Source organism: Salmo salar, chromosome 23 (genome assembly GCF_965601325.2).
Source record: "Salmo salar chromosome 23, fSalSal1, whole genome shotgun sequence".
NCBI lineage: Eukaryota > Metazoa > Chordata > Actinopteri > Salmoniformes > Salmonidae > Salmo > Salmo salar.
In genome coordinates, this window is record NC_138313.1 from 48,748,547 (window position 1) to 48,753,306 (window position 4,760).

At 43.0% G+C, this 4,760-nt stretch overlaps 1 long non-coding RNA gene across 1 annotated transcript; it reads right to left on the reverse strand.

Moving 5' to 3' along the window:
• Positions 1-3,457: 3,457 nt before the first annotated feature.
• LOC145863067 (uncharacterized) lies at positions 3,458-4,122 on the reverse strand. The gene is made up of 3 exons (XR_014382399.1): positions 4,091-4,122; positions 3,931-3,990; positions 3,458-3,698 (listed from the first exon to the last, which is right to left on the reverse strand). It is a non-coding gene; the product is annotated as an uncharacterized LOC145863067 (long non-coding RNA).
• Positions 4,123-4,760: the final 638 nt, after the last annotated feature.

Below are 4,760 nucleotides of genomic sequence, written 5' to 3' on the forward strand. Positions count from 1 at the left end.
ATGTGCTGACGGTGTTCCCGTAAAGGAACCAGGGGAACCTGCTGACGGTGTTCCCGTAAAGGAACCAGGGATATGTGGTGACGGTGTTCCCATAAAGGAACCAGGGATATGTGGTGACGGTGTTCCCATAAAGGAACCAGGGGAACCTGCTGACGGTGTTCCCGTAAAGGAACCAGGGGAACCTGCTGACGGTGTTCCCGTAAAGGAACCAGGGGAACCTGCTGACGGTGTTCCCATAAAGGAACCAGGGGAAGTGGGTGGTCCTGGAAATGACTGCAGGTCTCCAGAGGAACAACATAACATGTGACCATTTCTTCACCTCATATGCTGATGACCATGGTGGGTCAGAAGGAACAAGCCTGAGTCGCCTCCTGCCGAACTCACCACCAAGGACAGGGATCGTTTTTCCTCTAAATTTGCCTTCACCGATACACACTCTTGCGTCCTACTGCCAGAAGAAGAAGAAGAATGCGCTCCTGATGACAACTCTGCACAGGGATGCCACTGTGAGTACCAGGCAGGACAAGAAGCCCAACGCTGTCCTGGACTACAACAGGAACAAAGAGGGAGTACCAGGGAGGACAAGAAGCCCAACGCTGTCCTGGATTACAACAGGAACAAAGAGGGAGTACCAGGGAGGACAAGAAGCCCAACGCTGTCCTGGATTACAACAGGAACAAAGAGGGAGTACCAGGGAGGACAAGAAGCCCAACACTGTCCTGGATTACAACAGGAACAAAGAGGGAGTACCAGGGAGGACAAGAAGCCCAACGCTGTCCTGGATTACAAGAGGAACAAAGAGGGAGTACCAGGGAGGACGAGAAGCCCAACGCTGTCCTGGACTACAACAGGAACAAAGAGGAGCTGACAACCTTGATAAAGTACGTTACTTTTTATCTTTCAAGTCTCATGTATTTGTTTTGCTATTACCAGATTGTTTTATCTGCACCACAAAAATAAGACATGTTGTTGTTTGGTGAAATGCTCATTGAATTTGTGAACAATATGGAGTCAATTCTATTCATTTGAATATGTAAATATGTTCTAGATGTGATAAATGAAAACAAAGCTTTGATGCAGTTTTTCACGTCACTATGCAAGACATGAAGTATCACTTGTATGTAGTCATTATTTTGTTTCCTGATTGTTGCACTGAGGATGACGTCACGTTGGCCCATGGTGGTGTTCTTCAACATCTAGATGTGTCGGCCTACAGCGCGTTCCTGGTGTGGATGGAGGTGAATCCAGGCTGGAAGCAGGGGAAATGTTTCAAGAGGAGACTATTCCTAGATGAGTTGGGGAAAGCACCAACACCATCCTCTGCTGGATTGGTGAGAGATATACAAGGGCCAGAAGCAAGATCTACGACCAGCAGAGACAGAAGAGACAGGAGGAAGAGGGGCAATCTGTGTGCACCAAGAGATGTCAAAACCAGCATCACGTTCCATAAATGCAGTGCATATATTTGCAAGGCACATGCAACAACACCACGTATTGTCCAACATGTGCATGAGAACACACAACATGTAGCCACCATTGATTGACAGATTGTGAACATTTTAATGTTTTTGTAATTGTTAGTAATACTGTTATTGTTACTGTTGTTCTTTAATGTGGTCAGACATTCATTTTGTAATATGGTAAAGTTTTCATGTGTAGTTTTGGGCCGATGTCCTTTCTTTACTAATCAAATCAAACCGGTCAGTTTGGACCAGGAACACAACAGATGCTATTTTGTGCCACTATTTAAACATTTCAAATGGTTTCAAAACAAATGTCCGTGTTAAACTTTGACACAAAGTAGTCTGTGATAAATAGCACAATATGTTTCATCTGAGTATTTGTTATAGTCAGAATAATCCATACATTGTGATTTTATTTACTCAGAACGTGTTGTATGAACTCAGGTCAATGAGGCCTACAGGCCATAAATAGCAAATAGAAGATTAAAACTTGTAATGTTCAGAAGAACTTCAGTTGATAAAAAGATCTAACACAACATTAGGTGATAATATATGTATTATTATGGATTTATAATCACCTATAATGGGGCGGTCATTTTGGACTGGGAACACAGAATGAATTAACAAGAAACCAACACAACAGGAGGGTGAATCTGTTCCTGACTCTGGATAGTGGATTAAAAAGACCATCAATCCCCAATGATATTAAAGTACTATTCTGAACATTACTGATATACTGAGTGGCAAGTCTGCTGGTTTTATTGTTTGGTCAATAGCACCACCTGCTGGACAGGTTTAATGTTGCTGGACTGAGCTGTATGGGAGGATGAAAGATGACACATTTAGGGCCGGTTTCCTGGACATCTACATTGAACATGCTTTTTAGTCCAGGACTAGGATTAATCTGTGTCTGGGAAACCAGACCATATACTTTAGTAGAAAGTAAGTGATTCCAGCTTGTAGTGGGCTGACTAGTCCTGAATTGTCCTTTTGTTCCTGGACCATTTTCCATGCAGCTCCAGGTGACAGAGAACACATCAATTAGGGCCGAGCCTACAAGCTGATGAATGATACTGAGGAGAATTACATAGAGACAGAGAACCAACTGAGAAAACATATCAATGGTTCTGAATGACAACCAATATACATCAACACCATACATCATGATTCATGGAAATGTGCAAGATTAAAACATTGCAATTACAAAAATATGAATACATTGAATGTTTATTTTAATTCAGAACATCTGAAGATCAAATCAGTTAAATCATTGTAGATAAAACAGAGTAGAATGAATCATCACATCTGGGGACCATCACCACCAGCATGACTAGTATCTATGTGGACCCTACTACAGTTTAACCAGCTCAGCTATAGACTACACCAGCATGACTAGTATCTATGTGGACCCTACTACAGTTTAACCAGCTCAGCTATAGACTACACCAGCATGACTAGTATCTATGTGGACCCTACTACAGTTTAACCAGCTCAGCTATAGACTACACCAGCATGACTAGTATCTATGTGGACCCTACTACAGTTTAACCAGCTCAGCTATAGACTACACCAGCATGACTAGTATCTATGTGGACCCTACTACAGTTTAACCAGCTCAGCTATAGACTACACCAGCATGACTAGTATCTATGTGGACCCTACTACAGTTTAACCAGCTCAGCTATAGACTACACCAGCATGACTAGTATCTATGTGGACCCTACTACAGTTTTACCAGCTTAGCAGTACCAGTAAGACTAAACCCAGGATAGAGGGGCTGAGTGAATGTGGTCTGGACTCTGTGGAGGAGGGTCATTGTGTCAGAGACAGTGTAGAAGGACAGAGTACCTGCCTTGTGATCCAGGTACACTCCTACTCTGGAGGACTGAGGGCCTGATACTTCAGAATCAACATTATTGTGTCTGAACCAATAACCACCTCTATAGCACACTAAACTCCAGCACTTGTTATTGTATCCAAATATATTACCTGTCTCTGTTCTGCTGATGTCTTTATATGAGACTGCTGTAACAACCCACTCCCCACTCCACTCCACCTCCCAGTAACAGCGTCCAGACAGACCCTCTCTACACAGAACCTGGTTGTAGTTGGTGAATCTGTCTGGATGGTCAGAATATGGTTGGACTTGGTCTGTACAGGTCACCTTTCTGTTCCCTTCAGACAGAGAGAGGTGTGTGCACGCTGTGTTTGGTTCCAGTGTGAGCTGACAGGAATCTGGGAGAAGAGCAGAGCAGAGACCATTGAGGGGAGTCACAACAATAAGTTAAGTCAGATACTGTATCTACCCTGTCTTTGATTAGAGCACAGCAGAGATCAAATCAGAGAAATATGAGGAGTCAGATAGATACCCAGTCTTTGATTAGATCTACTATTGCTATATATTTCTAGAGGGATTGTTAGGAGTGTCAGTAAAAAGAGACTGTTACTTCACAATAAAGATACTCACATTGTAACAACTGTTCTCTGGTCTTGGGCTCTGGAGGCAGTACAACATCCACTATATTCACTACAGACACACAAACACATTGACAGAGAGAGGGAATGTATGTGACTAGTAGGGAACTTTCAATGGTCTAAAGTTGATGTTCTTATTGTTTTCAACACACCTGTAGTGGAGATCTTGGTCCATTCCCCTTTAGCCTGTTAGGGCTAGGGGGCAGTATTGACACGGCTGGATAAAAAACATACCCGATTTAATCTGGTTACCACTCCTACCCAGTAACTAGAATATGCATATACTTATTACATATGGATAGAAAACACCCTAAAGTTTCTAAAACTGTTTGAATGGTGTCTGTGAGTATAACAGAACTCAAATGGCAGGTCAAAACCTGAGAGATTCCTTTACAGGAAGTGGCCTGTCTGACCATTTGTTGAACTTCTTTTCCATCTCTATCATTTACTAAGGATCTCTGCTCTAACGTGACACTTCCCACGTCGTCTATAGGCGCTCAGAGCCCGGGAAAAAACAGAATGTCGTCATTCCAGCCCCAGGCTGAAACACATTATCGCCTTTCTCAAGTGGCCGATCAAGGGACACTGGCTTATGCGCGTGACCTGACCGCCCCCGCCTTTGGGATTTTTTCCTCTGTTTGCCGAAAAGGAGATTCCCTGTCGGAATATTATCGCTTTTCTACGAGAAAAATGTCGTAAAAATTGATTTTAAACAGCGGTTGACATGCTTCGAAGTACGGTAATGGAATACTTAGAATTTTATTGTCACGAATTGCGCCATGCGCGCGACACTTCTTTACTATTTCGGATAGTGTCTGGAAC